Source organism: Serinus canaria, chromosome Z, assembly GCF_022539315.1.
Source record: "Serinus canaria isolate serCan28SL12 chromosome Z, serCan2020, whole genome shotgun sequence".
Lineage (NCBI taxonomy): Eukaryota > Metazoa > Chordata > Aves > Passeriformes > Fringillidae > Serinus > Serinus canaria.
This window is the reverse complement of record NC_066343.1, coordinates 61,340,102-61,359,373: the sequence shown is the minus strand read 5'-3', so window position 1 is coordinate 61,359,373 and position 19,272 is coordinate 61,340,102.

Genomic DNA, 19,272 nt, shown 5'->3' with positions numbered 1-19,272 from the left:
TATGTTGTTGGTTTTTCCTATGATTCCATCTCTTCTAGTGGATTTATCATTTCACATACTGAATGTTATGACAGTTTCATATTTCTAGCCCATCACTGAACTGTCAGCTTTCCCTGCAATCAACAAGCCTCTTCCATATGATATACTATCTTTTAACACCAGAATAAAGCAGCAGGAACTGACAGGGTATGGGCGGCATACAAGATATTTTAGTCAGTACTTAGCATTGTTAAATACCTGTTTTGGAACAAGAGTGGATGGAACATTTGTTAAGAGAATGGAAACCAGGGAAATAGGTTCAGAAACACAGTGAGTAGCTCAATAAGTAAACCCAAAACTTTTTTGAAATATAGACAGTTAAATAATGCAGATCAGTGGAATGCAATGGAAAACCTCCTATGTGATTCCATTTGGCATTTGGACTAATTCTTAGTTTAAACAACAGAAAATGCAGGAAGAACAAGCAGTTCCAAAATTAGACAGATTCATTAGATTAGGATGTTAAATATATTGTTAACTTCACAACAGAAATTAGAAATTATTTTCTTCAATTGTGGTGTTTATTCTGGAGAGAGTTGGTTCCTAAATTTATGTGTTCAGCTGCTGGGGGTGACATTTAAACAGCCTTAAAAATGAAACCATTTAATGTTAGAATCAATATGTTTTACGATGTTGTTTATGGTACTTCAGATTATTTATTCTGCATGTATTTGCACTGAGTGCAAAGCATTTCAGAAATCTTTCTTTTTGCAAATCTGATTTAGGCTTTCCTTTTGCCAAAGGCTTTTCCTCTTGGTAATTAATTTTAAAATAGTAGAGAAACAAGAAAAAATGTAAAGCAAACCACTCCTTTCTGTGAACGCCTGACAGCTTACATGTGTGTCTATAAAGCTTATGTCAATGTTTGAGTGCTGCCTGGGTCATGAAAGACACAATACATTATTTCTGAAATTGATGAAATTTTAATTCCAACAGCTTAAATTATAAACAATTTCTATAATGTCTTCAACTTTTAGATTTGAGGATGTCTTTTTCGTTTTTCTCTTTTTCCTGTCAAATGTTGGAAAATAGAGTTAATTGGCATTTTAAGATCTCTGATGGGAGTTAGAAATAATTTGGGGGTTAAACAGCTATAGTTAACCCTGAAAAAATAGGTACTGTCTTGAATTTACCCAAGAAAAGTTCCGCTTGAACCTATTTCTAGCTCATGACTATCTATGTATTGGTTGCAAGATTTTCTGCTTAAAAACAGAAAATTCAACATGCACAGAATTTCGCATAAGATCTGCTGCTGGCAGGTGCAATATTCAGGGCAGTATTTTAAACTACTGCAACTCATAGAGTTCTTTTCTATCCTGTGTGATGACAAGGAGGGCATTTACAAAACAGAGTCCAAATGAAAAGCTGACATAGCTTTTTAGATTATATCTCATTCTTTTTTCTACCTTCTGTATAGCCTTTCTTTTATAGCACAGTTGAATCCCTAAATACCCCACTACTTTGTATTGTCAGGTCACCTCTTAGGTTAGCCTGAGAAAGCCTGAGAAAAGTTCCACAGGAAAGATCCACTATTTAACGGAATTCAATCTGTCCCAATAGATTTGAATCACTAACATAAATGTATGAATGTAGATTATATCTCTGTAATGAGGCCTGAATCATTCTCAGTTACTTCAAAGGCCTGAAATTCAACCTTCCTTTTTAGCAGCAACAATCAGACCTTAATGGGTTCCTTTATTAATTGTTCCATTGCTAAGCTTGAAAAGCAGTTACCTTCAGTACAAGCCCTAGATTAGAAATGGTACCTGCTGCTCAAAAACAGTAATTCTGTTTTGCCTTTTACCACTGCAAAATTATGTGAAATATCTCCCACACTGCAGTTTTATAAAGGATGAATTATGGTTACCCATCCAGAATGAATAAAGAAAGCACTTTCCAAAAAAATTTGTAAAAAGTAGAAAGTACATTTTAAGAATTTTCTTTTTGAGATGTTTTCTCTTTAAAGTATGTTTAGGGAAATGAGCTGTAGAGATGAATTTTAATGAAAAATAGGCTAATTGTTTTAAAAATACTTATAGCAATAGCTTATGTCATGTCTTTGTCTTTTCATCAGCAAGTAGGGATATTTGGGGGTTTTTAGGTTGGGTTTTGTTGATTTTTTTCCCTAGTTAAGTAGGTGATTTGGATCAGACAAAGATTATTTTAATGTAGTTGGAATAAATTTTGCCTTGCATGATTTCTCTTAGCCAAGGTCTTATCTTTTTGGTGATGTAAATAAGTTCTGTTTATGTCTTTGGGTGTTAATATAATCAACTTATATTGATTATATAGCTCCCAGATGTCACTAGCCACTCAGTTTGGATTGCTAGATTGCCATCATGAAAATTTGCTGCTTACAGTATGATGAGAGATGTACATGCATCTTCTGGTCATAGCACCCAATTCTGTTCTTATTCAAGGTATTGGAGAATTGTCCAGTGATTTCATTGAGAGGGATTTCAGCAAGGATTGTTACTGCCAGAGAGGCAGCTCTGCCAGAAACAAGGTGTAGAATGCCAAACACCATTGACAGCTCAGATGCCTCCTTCTGTACATCAACTTCAAACTGCAGAACCTGGTATTATTGTAAAACACTGGGTCACAGCATAGCTGATTCAATTAAGTTGGAAAAGAACTCTGAGATCAAGTCCATCTGTGACTGAACACCACCTTGTCAACCAGACCATAGCCGAGTGTGACATTGAGTCTTTCCTTAAAGAGCTCCTGGTGACTCCACCACATCCCTGGGCAGCCCATTCCAATTTTTAATCACTCTTTCTGTGAAGAAATTCTCCCTAAAATCCAAGCTAAACCTCCCCTGGTGCAGCTTGAGGCCATGTCTTCTCTTCCTGTCACTGGTTGCCCGGAGAAGAGACCAACCCCACCTGGGCACAGCCTCCTTCCAGGCAGCGGGAGAGAGTGACAAGGTCACCCCCGAGCCTCCTTTTCTCCAGGACAAATACCCCCAGCTCCCTCAGCTGCTCCTCACAGGACTGGTGCTCCAGACCCTGCCCCAGCTCCATTGCCCTTCTCTGGACTCTCTCCAGCTCCTCAGTGCCTTTCTTGCAGGGAGGGCCCAGAGCTGGACACAGCACTCCAGGTGTGCCCTCAGCAGTGCCCAGTGCAGGGGGACAATCCCTGCCCTGGCCCTGCTGGCCACACCATGGCTGATCCAGGCCAGGATGCCATTGGCCTTCTTGGCCACCTGGGCACACCCTGGCTCATGTTCAGCTGCTGTCACCAGCACCCCCAGGTCCTTTTCTGCTGGGTCACTTTCCACTCTGTCCCAGCCTGTGGCGCTGAATCTCTGAATTACCAAGAAAAGGCAGTGGTACATAGCAGCAGCAGCCATCAATGAGACAGGTTGTTTGATTTGGGACACAGTGCTACTTGCTGAAATATTTACACTGTGTAGTTCATGCCCCCTAACAACAGGGACTAACGGCCATTGCATTTTATATAATAAAATATGTCTTAAATCTTGAGGAAAAAATAGTATTTCAGGTTTTTTCTTCTGAAAAATCTGCAAAATCACAATTTAATCTCTATTTTATATACCTCTGTGACATCCAAAAAGTGTCAGAATACTAATATTATTCCAATGTTATGTATAGAATCAGGTATATAAACTCTTAAGTTGTCAAAGGTCAAGCCTGCAGGTGGTGTAACTCATCAGTATTTTTGTAGCTGGAATAAGACATATAAAACCAGAACACTGCTTTAGCTGCCTGTAGTGGGACTTGGTAGTGACAGCACGCTCCTTGCTGCTCTGTGTACACTCCTTTCTAACAAAGTATCTAAAAATGGAGAACTCAAGCAGAGTTTAGCAAAGGTTAATAAAATGCCATATTTTACCATTTCTTTTTTATTTCAAAACCACTTGCATTTCTAGGTCAGACATAACAGAGACATGAAAAAATCTGTCTGAGATAACCAGAATGAAGTTCAGCCAGAGCTGGTTCCACCAGCCTAGAGTCAGTGGTGAGATGGCCAAGTGCCCTTGAGGCAGGCTGAGTCCTCCAGAGATGAGTGATATGCCACTCACTCGCTGACATCTGGTGGAAGAACAAAGTGTTGGCTGGGCTAGCACTACCACAGGTGATAGGTAATGATTACCTGGGATATACCCCATCCCATGTTATTCTTTTGAGAAACACAAACAAAAGGTAAAAGCCCTTAGAACTGCACGGGTCATCATATTCTGAATAGACATATAAATTGTGGTACCAGGAGGATTTTGCTGCATTACTTAGATTAATAGTTTGTGTGTCTCTCTCATGGATGCATTGGTAAAACTGTCCGAATGCTGCGCTTCAAGCAAACAATTAACAAAGTGGTTTACTCTCCCTCTCTAAAATGCTAATTGTAGTTATTCCCTCGAAGTACATTCATGGTAACGTTATATCTAACAAAAAAAAAAATTACAAAGAGATGTATGACATTTGGAAATATCTGGATAACCTTTGTTTGGTAAATACAGCTATTAAGAGAAGAATAAGAAATAAGTAAAAAATGCATTCTGTGAAGGTCAGAAAGAGGAAATTACAGACCCTGAGCTGTAGTGCCATAAGTAGCTATGTGTGTGGGTTGGACAATGACCATGTTTAGTAATGGTCTGCTGGCAGCCAGTTTTGCTTACTCTGTGGCACAAATATAATCAAAAAGGCAGTATTTTCAAGGAGGTACTTTAATCTTAGAGGATTTGTTTTTCTTTTTTCATACTACCGTGAATGAGGACCACTTAGATTCTTCTATAAATATGAGCAATTGAGAACAAACCAGCCAGAAAAAGCCAAGAAGAGGTAAGAGGTCCATTAGGCCTTTGCAAATTATTTTCTCCTCCCACTCAGTGTCATCTAAGCCTACATTTTCCATGGAGAATCCTATTAAAGCTTTGAGGAAATATTTTGTGCATTCTAACACAAATTCCATGTGAAACTAAACACCTGTGTGTATTCTATGTAATGTGTAGTGGCAACAGTAATTATTCCCCTCCTCCCCTTCCTCTGCTACTGTTTTATCTATTTATACAACTTTTTCTCAAGAAACACTATAAATATTTTCACTAGTCCAGGATCCAAACAGCTGGTTCCAGCTTCAGCTGGAACAAGGTGTCATCTCGTTGGTGACATTGAAGCTTCAGTTCCCTGGAAGAAACTTTCCAGAAACAGATAATATGGTAGCCAAATGTCATCTGTGGGTCTCTGAATGGTTTCTGTTTACTACAAAAAGTTGTTGATTTTTTGTTTGTTTGTTTGGGGTTTTTTTGTTTGTTTGGGGTTTTTTTGGTATTTTTTTGTGGGTTTTTTTTCGGGGTAGGGTGGGGGGGAACGTAACAAGTAAAAAAAGTTATACATGCTTTTTCACACACCAGGTAGAGTACTGGCTAGTTAGCACCTTTTAGGTCTGTACCCTAAAAGGTGCTAACTAGCCAGTACTCTACCTGATTCCAATCACAATCCCCTTCAGAAAGGCAACAAAGCCATGCTAAAACTCCACAACTCCATCCTTCTAGAGTGCTACTGAAAGGGAGTGAATAAGTCACTTCCAGGCTTTGCTCGTGGAACTATTTGAAACAGAGCTGACAGCTAGGAACATCAGCCCAACAGCTGAACACGCTTGCCTCACCACAGGCGACCAGGGTAGCCAGCTGGGCTCCCTCTGAGTTGGTTAATAGCTCACACATTGCAGGGGGAGCTCACACATTGCCTCTTCTTTGTCAGTTAATTTGTAGCAGTCACTGGAATAACTTCTGTGAGTAAGCACCTCTCAGCGTGAGGAAGGGCGATGGAAGTGAGCCCTTGGCTTGGCAGAGAAGCCTGGGGCATGGCCGAGGAGGAAGGGACAGCTCCCCATGTCCCATGCTGTGCAGGCAGGACCGGAGCTGCTGCTAAGCCAGGCTGGGCAGGTGTCAGGCTTCTCCAGTGTGGCATCACCCAGGACATGTGCAGCAGAGTGTCTCTCACAGGGGACATTCCACCTGCATTTCCCCATAATTGCTGTGCAGGGCTGGACACCACCCTTCCAAAGACTGTACCTTTTCACTTACATATGGCAAACGTGTCTCACCAAAGATGCCATGAAGGCAAGAACCAAAAGCAGAGCCAGCTCAAACACAGAGGACTTTTTCCCTAAATGCTTTGCAGCTCAGAACATACTTGTACCTTAATACTATATGTAAGAACACAATGACTCAGATGTAATTGCACAGCTAGATACACTCCTATTATTTAGGCCTGGGTTTCAAATAATAGCCAAACTCTGCTGTTTTCTAGTCTCTGTATCAAGGAATGAGTCCCCCAAAGTCAGCTTATTGCTGAGTTGTGATCTTATTAAAGATGATTTTTGTCTGTTATACAGTACTCTCCAGCTGTGTGTTATGGTTTTGAAAATGCAGCTTAATTAGTTCTACATTTATCAGCAGATTATTTAGCTTTTTATTAAGATCAAACACAGAGAAAAAGGATAACAATACGGTATCTTCTTTCCAGCATTATTTAAAATGTTTGCAGCATGTTAAAGATTTAAGCAACCCTCTGAAGAGCAGTCATCCATTCTGCAAGGTTTAAGGAGATTATTTTTCTTTACAGCATATGGCTAACAACTGGCCACACAGATCCAAATCATTGCAGACCTTACCATGTTGCCAGTTACTGATGATAATGATTAGCTCCCAAATACCAGATTTGGTAAAATTGACGTCGCATTTCATGTATCCTACATGCAGTTCAAAACAAGGAACTTTGAAAATTACACACTTTTTTTTCTTTTGCATGTCAATAATTGTTAAAATACCTTCCCTGTATATTTCTAAATATGAGCAAAACTGCTTCAGGTCTTATTTTCTGGTTAATAGCTCTGGTTAATTTTTGGCTTTTTGTTCGGGTTTTTTGTCTGTTGATTTTTTTTTTTTTTTTTTTTTTTTTTTTTTTTTTGTTGGTTTTGTTTTGGTTTTGGTGGTTTAGTTTGGCTTGGTTTAGTTTTTGGGTTTTGGGTGGATTTTTTGTTTGGATTTTTTTTGGGGGGGGAGTTCTTTTGCTTTGTTTGTTTGTTTGTTTGTTTGTTTGTTTGTTTGTTTGTTTGTTTTTGGTGCAACTCAGACACATGTACCCCCTAAAACAGACTGGGATTTGTGATACCAAGAGACATTAATGACCATAACAAGCAATAGAAGCCTGTATATATATGGTAAAAGAAGATTCTGAGTAGCTTTCAAAAGTGTATAAGAACTTCATGCACCCAGAGAATGGAGGAGGCCAAAGAAGGAAGGTTTCTTTCTCAATTCTTCCTCATTGACCCTGCTTGTGATGCTGCCTTGCCTCTGATCTTCCCTCCAGCTCTGAATCATCAAGTTCTTCTATTCATGTGATTACTGTGCAGAGAATGTAATCTTGGAACCATTTATATCTATCTAAATGATATAAACAGGAAAGGGCCAGTTATTTAGTTGTGGCAAATGCTGTCTGTTGACTGCAAAAAGTGCTATTTGTACTCAAAATGCTGTCTAAGCAAAGGAGAGCATATGGAATAGGTAGGCTAACCTATTAAATCTACAGATTAAATATGGGTAAATATATTTGTTTAGCTTCTGAGGCATCTAAGACCAGCGCATTTAATGCCTTCTGAACTTCTGTTGTACAAACAGTTTAACAAAACAATGGTGACCCTTGCTTCAGAGTTCCCCAGGTCGGCTTTGCTTCTTGGTGCTTTTGTCTGATATACATGAAAAGGCAGAAAACACTTCAACTAATTAAAAATTCTATTATTTATTTATTTATTTAGTTAGTTAATTAGTTATTTAGTTAGTTAGTTAGTTACCTACTAAAGTGGCTGGTTAATGTTTTCTACAAAAAACTCTGGGCATGAGAGAGGGCTAGCTAGATTCATTACTGAATGGCATTTAAAAGAATTTATAATAGCATTTACAGACAGTGTATTTATTCAGACAATTTGTATAACTACAATTTGACTACTAAACAATCTTTCTATGGTCATGTATATATATTTGTCAAGAACTCATAATCAGATAAACCACCAGAAGACAGGGTTCTGAGGAGAGGGAGAAGCGGGAGCTCAAGCAGTTATTTTCTCTATGGTTTGCAGAAAATTGCTCCTCCAGAAGTCTTCTCCACAGCTGCAGTGGACAAGTTATTCCCTGGTGGCCTTCAGAAAAAATGTCTTGCAGTTATTTTAGTATCATCTGATGGGAGCTAAGGAGTAGCCATACATCCTCAACATATAAACTTGTCCTTGAAAATCTGTTCAGAAACTACTGTGGACCCTTAAAACAGCCCATCCTATTCCTGACATTAAATGTTGGCAGAGAAATGGAGGCTAGCATGTTGACTCCCAGCATTTTGATTGATGAGTGACACATATAGATGTCATTTCTGAACTGAATAGAGCTGAGAGTAGGGCGCGGCCAGTCACCAAAAATTACTACATCCAGACTGGACTTCTGACAAAAGCAAACCAATCAACATCAGCTAATGTGTAAAATGTATTATCCTCTACAACAGAACTAAATATACAAGTTCTGTCTATGAAGAGGTCACTACTGAGACTGATGTCAGAGAAGTAAATACAAGTCAACTCATGAAATCATGACATAGAAAACACTATCCATAAATAAGTTCCTCTAATCTGTTAGAAATCTTCAGGCAAAACTGGGCATGGCTCTGCAGGGCTTTGAACCCTTTGCCAGCCTTCTAGAAAAGTTCTTAGACAATACAAAACTGGGAGGAGTGGCTGATGCCCTGGAGAGCTGTGCAGCCCTTCAGAGGGACCTTAACAAGTTGGAGACAGGGCCAGAGAACTGTCTGAAGTTCAACAGCAGCAAATGCAGGGCCCTGCACCCCATGCCTCAGTACAGACTAAGGGCTGAGCTGCTGGAAAGGTCTGCAGAGATGGGCTTGGGGGTCCTGGTGGACAACAGGCAGGCCATGAGCCAGCAGTGTGCCCTTGTGGCCAAGAAGGCCAATAGTATCCTGGCTGCATTAGGAGGAACAGTGCCATCAAAAAAGGTGACCCTGCCCCTTCTGTTCAGTCCTTGTGAGTCCATGCCAGGACTGTTGTGTCCAGCTCTGGGCTCCTCAGGACTAGAGAGACATGGAACTCTGGGAGTGAGTGCAGGGGAGGCCTGCAAAGATAATTAAGTGTCTGGAGCACCTCTCTTACATGGAACGGCTGAGGGAGCTGGGACTGCTAAGCCTTGAGGTGGCTGAGAGGGGACCTCATCAGTGTCTGTCAGTGTCTGCAGGGAGGGGTCAGAAGAGGGACCAGGCTCTGCTTGGTGAAGTCTGAGGGCACAAGGGACAACGGTCAGGAACTGATGTACAGAAAGTTCCACCTGAACATGAGGAAGAAATTCTATACTGTGCAGGTGACCACACACTGGGACAGCTTGCCTGGAGAGGTTCCGTAGTCTCCCTCAGTGGAGATATTCAAAACCTTCTGGACAAAATTGTGAGTTATGTGTTCTAGGTGCGGGAGGGAGGCTGGACCAAGTGATCCACTGTGGTCCCTTCCAACCTTACTCATTTTGTGATTCTTTGTGGTTCTTACACCTGTGCTTAAGCAGCTGCATATACCAATAAATTTCAATATGACAGCACCTATGTTCAAAGCTGCAGGTGCAGTTAAGTTCACCATTTCCTAGTCATAGTTTCAGCTGGCCTGTAAAAAGTTTATCAGATGAATTATTTTTATAGAATAGTATCAGGAGTGAGATGATAAAACTTTTAAAATAGTAAAAATTATCCAAAATGTAAGACTCAGAAAATTATTTTTAAAAGGCACTTTTTAAACTCTGAAAGATACAGAGATTTTCATAACTGGAAAGAATGGTACCAAAGTAGCCATTATGCTTCCTGTCCTTTCAGAAGAAATTCTTTACTATGGGCTGAGTGCTCAGCTGTTTTTGTGAGCATTGCAAAGAACCAGTAGGTTGTTTTATCATTTTCATAGGAGGCTTTAAAGGCAGTTAGAAAGGAATTTGTTGGCTTGTTCCAGGCTGACTTGATCTGATGCAAGGACCTGTTTAAATGATTACTCAATTCTTTATCTATATTTTTTCAGATTTTGAAGAAAGCAAAGAGATTTGAATTAAAACCTTAACAAAATGCTTGCATTACTAAGTGACAGCTTCTGCAAAACTACAGCGCAAGCAAGAACATAACAAGCTTTCTCATCTTTTCACAATAATTTATTTTCCATTTCTTTTTATAAGGATCCTCTCTAAAACTCTAATTTTGCTAAACTTGGAGAATGAACAGGACTCAAATTTCAGTTGATTCTGGGTGGATGACTTCAACAGATTCTGTGTGGTTTTCCTGCACTGACCAAGCTGCAGAAGATGCATCAATGTGTGGCAATTCTAGAAATTCCCTGGAAATTCCCAGCTTTAACTAAGGAAGATAGTAATTATTGCTCATTCAATGTATGCTGATTTCTTTTTTCTTAAATTTTTAAGAAAATTTAAGAAAAATTTTAAGAGACTTAAATTTTTGCCAGTGTTTGTAATTGTCCTGTGTCTACAGCCACTAAGAATTTGATTTAGCATTTTGTTCTACACAGTGCACTGAATATATGTGAAACAGTATGAGTATCTTACTGAAAATGATCAATACTGTAACAAGATTATTTTCATTTCTAATCCTTGGTGTTTTTTTCCTAGCTAAGTAAGGGTTTGTTCTTCAGTTAAAAAAAAAAAATAAAAAATGCTAACAATCCATTAAATTCTGGGATATGAATTTCCCCTAGATTAAAAATGACATTTTCTTTAAGTACTGATTTTTTTTCCATAATAATTTCTGTCTGATTTTGATTTAGAAAGACAAGTCAACAACATTTAAAGTCTTCAAGACTCACTATTGCATTACTGCATCATGTGAATAACTTTGCTTGTTAAGTGAACATTTGTAACCAATTAGTCTGAAGAATGCATCCTTAGAGCTGAGAAAAAGAGAACCTCATCAGACCCTTGTTCTGCTGTCTTGGGCATGGGTCTGCTGTGACAGCATAGGTAGGAACTGTGTGCCATGCACCAAGGTATTTAGCTGGGGATGGTGATAGCAGATAATAACAGGCAATCTGAGTTCCTTTTACTCCTCTGGTACTTGAGGAGGAATGTTTTGCTGATATTATCAGCCCTCATAGAAAGGGGATAGTTAGTCATAAGATGGTATCTTACTCAGAGAGAGAGCTTATTCTGTCATGATGCTGTTTATTTGCCACTCTTTCTTAAGGCTATGTTACCAATCCAGGTCCTGTCAGTTGTCCAAGACCAGTTCTGAAGCCTGTTTACTCATAGAACCTCTGCTGTTTTGAACCACGTCAAAGATTGAACAGTGCTCATGGGATTGAGACAGATTTTATGATATTTTCTATTAAGATAATGGATATGAGAAAGAGGGAATTGCACTAAGAATCGGATCATCAGATATCCAGCATTTAAACAAATAATGCAATAATAAAAACTCAGGAAGCTGTAATTTATACCAAATCAAACTCTTCAGAAGTGTTCATGCATACACACACCCTCACTCCTGACCCCTCCTACCAGATGCTTTTTGCAACTTTCGAGGAATTAGCTGTCATAAATGTGACAGCAGGATAAGATACTAAGGACCTGAACCTGACATATATAGTGTTTGACTCAGATTTGTTGTGGATTATAACTTGACTGCCAGAATGTCATTTCTTACTGGTAAATTTAAGATACCTAAACATTCATTTTTATGAGAAAATGTATGAACTACCAAGGTGGAACCTGAGCTGAAACACTGCAAGAACTGCCAAAAATTACTGGGTTTCTGGAGACATCTTCATGTCAAGAGTGTCAAGAGAGTTTCTGTGCAATGCAGGTACTATAAGAATCTGTTCACAATAAAGGGCTTCAGCACTTGTGATTTTCATCATCACAGTCCCTAAGTATGATGCTTGGTTCCCCTAGAAGGAGCTACAGCTTAATGCATATAATTTGTTGTCTGTATAGCTGAGAGAATGACTTCTACCTAGCTACCTAAACATCAAACAAGATATGGTTTCCATATGGGGGCAAGATCCCTCCTTCTCATTTGAATTTATACACATTTCAGGTAAATCTTTGCTCAAATGAAACAGGAACCAATAATTTGAAACAGATCTGAAAGCAGAAGTGGTGATCCCTTTTCACCCACAGTTCTTCCTAATGTGATAAGATCTCTTGTTTCAAATCCTTCTTGAAGCAGATTTTGTTCTTATCTTCAGTACAGAAAAGGACTTAAGCCATGTTAGGAGAAATCACTATCTTCTTAATCAATTCAAATGTAATTTTTCTACTTTGTGTGCCTGTGTCCAAAAAAACACCAGCTGTTGCCTAAGCCTAAACCTCTCTTCTAGAAGATCAGGATTCCAGCTATTGCTCATGGTGTGTTTAGGCATGTTATGACTGCCTAATGAAAAATGAATCAATGGCAGTTCAAACAGGCATTGATAATCAAGTCTGTCTTTATTTTCAATCAATTTATTTGATCGTTAACACTCAGCGGACTGAATCCCTCATGGAAATAGGGAGATTTATTTTCAGAACTCCAGCATGACATCTGCTGACACCATGATATATATGTATGTATGATATGTATGTACTAGTGTGCTGCGTTCCTGTCCAGTTTTAGGTGCTCAGGTGCCTTTTAACATGGTAGAAGTTGATCTGTAGGTGCCAATGCACCTTTGTTGAAGCCTGATGCTCCTAGGAGCACTAAACAATTTTTGAGCAAAGGCTTTCAATTGATTAGACACCTAAGTCTGCCTTAAATCCCATTTTGAATTCTGCAAATAACCCTGGTTTAACATTATTTGCCCAAGGGTGGCATGGTAGGGGTAAATTGTCTCCCACTTTCCCAAATTATATTTTGTCTTTACAAAGGGTAAGATCACATTAAAAGATATAAAAATTGCAATTTATGACAGATTACCAAGACATCACTTGTGATGTTTCTCAGAAGAGATCTATTAAATTTATGAAATTGAGCTACAAGTTGTTCTTGTGGAGGTAACTCAGAAGGTCAGTAACAGAAACAAGAGCAACCCTCCAAAATCTGTCTGCTACTTTCATCTGTACAGCACATTCTTTCTTCTCATATAGTGTCCACTTGGAATTGTAAAATATGGGAAAAATTAAATCTTGCTCATCTGTGTATTTATTATTTTGCTCTTTTGTTTAACTGATGTAGTTTAAAATTTTAAGAAATAAACCATTGATTTTTCTTCTCTATTTCTCAAATACATCTTTCTTTTTAAATTAATACCAGCCTTGTAACTCTGTAGCTTTGTACATGGTAGGCTTTCTTTAAAACATGGTTACAAATTTACATCCGTTATTGATAAAACTTCCTTCTTTTCATAAATACTAGAACCATGAGTAACTATCATGTCTATCAGGTCAATCTTATGTTTTACATAAGTTAAAACTTAAAATTGCAGAAAGTTCCTCTTTCCTGCATGCATGTATCTTCCACATAATCACTGCATCTAATAACTTGCGGTTAAAAGGAGCTTTGCAAAATCCTCCAACAGTGGAGTCAACACTATAAGGAGGAACATGCTTTGAGTGTGACATCCACTGTCTTCTGGACTAGAAATTTATGAATCTATGCAACAGCCTTATCCCCCAAAAATGAACATTTATACAAAGAAAATATGTTCCAGTTACTTAAAATTGAAGAAATTGGTATCTAAATTCAGAAAATTTATTTTTGGATGAAATGTAGAAACTTTTAAATTTTATTTTCTGCTGTATTTTTTACATTTTAATCTTCTCCAGCAGTTAAAAAGAACAAAAACTTAGCTGAACTTGTGTTCCTAATCAACAGATGCATTCAGAAACAGATTTTATCTTTCTTTGCTCTTTGTGTCCTGGAAAGTGGTTTTTTAACTCTGAAGAAAGAAAGATTAGTTTTAATCATACAGAATCCTGTGCAGTTTTCATCATGAAGGTAAAGATACCAGAACTGATTCCATTGCAATTTTTTGTCTTAGAATATCAAACCTGTGGAAAATATTAATGTCAGATAAAGAGAGGTCTCACATCTCTACATTGCTTGGTTTTGCGTGTTGGTCAAAGTGTTTGCAGAGGATCAGAACTTAAAATGCCTCCAGATGTTTTTTTTGTGTGCCATTTTTCTATGGAAAACTTACTTGCTTCATTTAGTGGGAAAAGAAAAAGGGAAGGAAGGGAAGGGAAGGGAAGGGAATGGAAGGGAAGGGAAGGTCCAGAAGGGGACATTGAAGGACGGTAATCCGTTCCTTTCCTGTCCGTGTTCCACTTCCATGGCCTTTACGCCGGGAACTGTCCGTCCTTTCCCTGCCTTTCCTGTCCGTTCCTTTCCTCGCTTCCTTTCCTTCCGTTCCTTGCCTTTCCCTTTCCTTTCCTTTCCGTTCCTTTCCTTTCCTTTCCGTTCCTTTCCTTTCCGTTCCTTTCCTTTCCTTTCCTTTCACTTTCCTTTCCCTTTCCCTTTCCTTTCCTTGTCCTTTCCTTCCTTCTGCCTTGTCTGTCCTTGTTCTTCCTCTTCTTTCCTCTTTCTTTCCCTCTTCTCGCCTATCTCTCTCCCTTCTTCCTCTTCTCTCGCCTCTCCTCTGCTCTCCTCTCCCTCCTCCTCCCTCCCGCCTCCCTCCCTCCCTCCATCCCTCCCTCCCTCCCGCCCTCCCTCCCTCCCTCCCTCCCTCCCTCCCGCCCTCCTCCTGCCCTCCTCCCTCCCTCCCCCTCCCTCCCTCCCGCCCTCCCGCCCCCCTCCCGCCCTCCCCTCCCGCCCCCCGCCCTCCCTCCCCTCCCTCCCGCCTCCCTCCCGCCCCGCCCTCCCTCCCGCCCTCCCTCCCTCCTCCCTCCCTCCCTCCCTCCCGCCCTCCCTCCCTCGCCCTCCCCTCCCTCCCTCCCTCCCGCCCTCCCTCCCTCCCGAAAAGAAGAAGAAGAGAACGAAGACAACGAAAAGAAGAAAGAATGAAAGAAAGAAATTTCCAGGCCTATTGGTTGCTTTGAGCTTGAGATTTAGACCTTGGATTTTTATTTTCTTCCTATGACAACTCTAGAGAAAAAGTTTCTAAATAGTGAAGAAAAGACCAAACAGTTTGTCTTTTTTAAAAGTTTCTTGCTGGAAGTTTAAATGTCAGCAAACATTAGAAATAAACCAAATATTTCAAGAAAAAATGCACCTTGTATCACTTCCTTCCTAATACTTTTGGATGCTGTATACCAACATGTCCCAGAAAAGTGCTGCCATCATAAAATTTTAAATTTAAGTTGACACACTGAAAGAGATGGCATCCACACAAAAGACTGTTTACAATTTTTGAACCTACAGCCTGTTACATCAGCTGGAAAAAGGTCTCCATTATTATCTGTGTTTTCTGAATCAGGCTAACTGTGTTAACTTGAGGTTCTGTACAAGCCTTTGCCAGAGTAGTGACCAGATTTTGGCATCCCAACCTGTTATTTGTAGCAGAAAAGTAACTTTGATGGTGAGTTTTGACATCTTTCTGTGCCTGTCCCAAGATTTCAGTTTCCAGTAGATGGTTTGCCTCCCATCCAGTCAGCCAAAGTCTCCTTTAGCTGCAAGAACAGCACCCACAGAAGAGGCAGTACCAGGCAATCTGAAAGATTTGGAAGGGAATTTGTCTTGAAGGATGTCTGTTTTTACCCTCTTACTCTCTTGTGGGTAGTTGATGACAGATCAACTGCACAGCACTTCAGCAGAGGGAAAGTATTTCTTTCATTCTGAAAGACTGTCCACCACATTACATGATGCTAAAAGTGTATATATATATATATATATATATATATATATATATTATATATATACAACTATAATAAATGACATGTACAACAACATATACAACTATAATAAATGACAGGTTTTGCCCTGCTGAGGGACTTTGATTTCCTGGGTGGTTGACAGAAGAAAATATCGTTAAAGTACTCTATTACACATCCTTTTATAAAGAAACCAAACTGGTAACACAGGCTGTTACAGTCAGATTTACCCCTGAACCAATACAGTGGCTGCAGAGTCTACTGTGCATATCTTTGATGCAGGACTGTTTTAAAGAAACCTGAGACCCTGCTGATAGGTTGTCATTTTAGGGCAGCACCTATAAATCTTTGAAGAGATTTAACATAGCAGAGGTTGGGTATACCACAGTATTTTCTATTTCTCTACTATTTGTTTTGTGCTAACAGCCTGAGAAAAATTTTTTTTTTTTTGGAAAAAAAAAAATTCTCAGGCTGTTAGCACAAAATTCTTTGCCTTGCTGGAACAGTTTCGGTCAGAAGAGTCATGCAAGTTTGTCACTTTCCTTATGAGAAATTTGCAGAGGAAATTGTGCAACTTTGGCTGTGACATTGGTGTCACTGTTGCTCAGAAGAGCTCCTTAAAATACCTGCTATAATTGATGCTTATAATTGGTCCTTCTTTTATCATATACTCTCATAGAAACTCTTCGAATATACTGAGTTGGAAGGCACTCACTGGGATTGTTGAGTCCAAATCTTGATCCTGCACAGAATCCCACCATGTGTCTGAGAGTCTAGTCCAAAAAATTCTTGAACTCTGTCAAGTGGGTTCTGTGTCCACTTCCCTGGGGAGTCTGTTCCAGTGCCCAAAGTCTTTCTGGGTGAGGAACCTTTTCCTGATTTCCAGCCTAAATCTCTGCTGACACACAATTCACACCATTCCCGTGTGTGCCACCACTGATAATCAGAGAGAAGAGATCAGTGCCTGCCCCTCCACCTCCCCTTCTGAGGAAGCTGTTCTTTTCCTTTAAAATCCAGCTCTAAAATGAGTGGGGCAATTAGCCTTGTTGTAGCTCAAGTGGGATTTCCTACTTAGAGACCGTCTTCTCTTTCCAAACAAACAAATAACTAAATAGTACCAACACAAAAGGCTGTTGAAAAACATCACATGCATGGAGATTACTGAATGACTATAAGACCTTTTTGATCTTTCAGCATGGACCTCTGAACCTAACAAAATAAACAGCCCAGATTATGTCCTAATTGTTCTTTGTGAGCAGAGCTGCAACACCTGGGTGTGTGGTTTCCCTTTATAAATTAAAAGGTCAAGCTTGCCCCACCTCCCTTTAGGAAAACATCCTGTGCCTACGCTCTCAGTGGCCTTAGGCAGCTAATCAGTTTTGCGCCAGTGGGCTAGTGGTGTGTGTGAGAGTCTAGCTCGAATGTATCATGGCCCCCTCCCCCATCGCTTTTAATCTCTTCTTGTTGTTTCCTTTGTAAACATTCTTACTATTTAATCATTAAAGGGATGATGCTTGACAAATGGGAGCACACGCATATCAAGCCCTGGGCTCTGCAGGCAAATGATGTGAATGAATTAATGTGAGCTGCACAGAAATCTGCTCTGGTGTGTAGAAGGGACCTTGCCTCCCTAGGTCTGGAAACAGAGACTTACACAGTGAGTATGAATTCCCAATCACACCAGGATGCTGCAATAGAAATAAAATAAGAAGAGAAAATGAAAGTTTCTTAGAAAATGGCAAAAATGGTTCAAGGTTAGGGTGAGTATACTGGAAAACTCACAACATGCTACCACCATTTTTATTTTCTTTACAGAGGTAAAAACGTTCTTTCAGACTACAGTGTTGACAGTCTGTTGCTTCACTTCTCTGCATGGTATGCGGGTCATGGTATACTGGTCTCTTTGAAAGCACATTATATTTTAAAAATAACTATTCTTACAGGGAAGATTTCCCTTTGGGAATAATAATAAAAAAAAAAGTGTTTTGGAAAACAAACAAACAATCCAAGTGCTAACAGAGAAAATGAGAATATCACATATATGTATTTAATGTTTGAGTCTTTAGTCAGCAGAATGCTGGCCTGCAGCTCACAAAACCTTACATAATACCTACTGTAATATGTAGATAATAGTAACATGTGACTGAAAAAGATACTTGTTCCTTGGAAGGAAATAAATCTAATATTTCCTAATATATGTATGTAGCCACAGAATTTTTCTACTAGGCCTTCTGAAAGAACTTTTGAGATATTTGGACGGGATGTTATAGTGGCTGTTGAACTGTTACATTGACACAATTTAATTTCTGAAATGTGAGTCAGAATGTGTTTTAAGCTGTCTTGATTGAATTTTTTTGTATGCTTTTCTTCAGAAAGAAACCTTGTTGGTGGTGTCTCATACACTGGTCTCAATGGTTGTCTGAATTCAGTTACTGGGCATCTATAGTTGATGGGGTTATTTTTGTTCCAAAGATATTTGTTTAAATCTTTGCATTGTATTTTTATTTGTATCCCATCAAAATTTTTTTGGGGTGGGGAGAGAATTTCCCTTCATGAGCAGAATGGTATTTCAAGTTTCATCTTAAATTTAGAGTTCTGTATCAACAAAATCCTTCTTGGGGAGCATCACCACATAAATGCACAGGAATAGGTGAAAACAGTGGCATGTGAAATCTATTTAAAAGTCACCAAGGCATTATTTTTCAACATGTAATGATTTTTCAGAGGCTTTAACTGAAAAATCTGTAATCTCATTATCATTTCTGTAAGGCAAATAATCTGTTTTATCCAATATAGAAATTATTTTTATGTATAGGGATAAAATGTGTGGTTATATATATATATATATATATCTACATCTATATCTATTATCTATTATCTATCTATCCATCTATATCTATATCTATGCTTATATCTATATAATCTATATCGATATCATCTATCTATATACCATAGTGCCAATGAGCTAATTTGGTTGAACTGGCAATAATACCTCACTTCTCTTTCCCTAAGCTTCATATGCTACAGTGTTCCCATCCTTGTTTGCACTCAAGTTCTTTCTAAAGGCTTGCTACTAACAATGACAATAATTAATGAATGTGTTTGAAGGCTTCCCAGTACATCCTGTCATTTCAGAGCCTGTCTTCTACACTGTAGGCTCTGAGAGGCAGTATTTATTTTCATGTTTTGTCTTATGCAATGCCAAGCAATTCATTCTGTTCAACAAACAATGAAAGTGGGTGAAATTTTGCTTACTGTTACACTTTTGCAAATCTGAAGTCTTTTAACTCCATATAGAAAGGAGAAAATGAATATGCTTCACATGTATTGTTACATGTGAGTATGTACCTGGGCAAAGCAGAAGCAAATTAGATTTCAGGGTGAGGAATTAATTAATTAAACCATAAAAAGCACACTGGCACTAGCAAATATTTTTTGGGTCATCT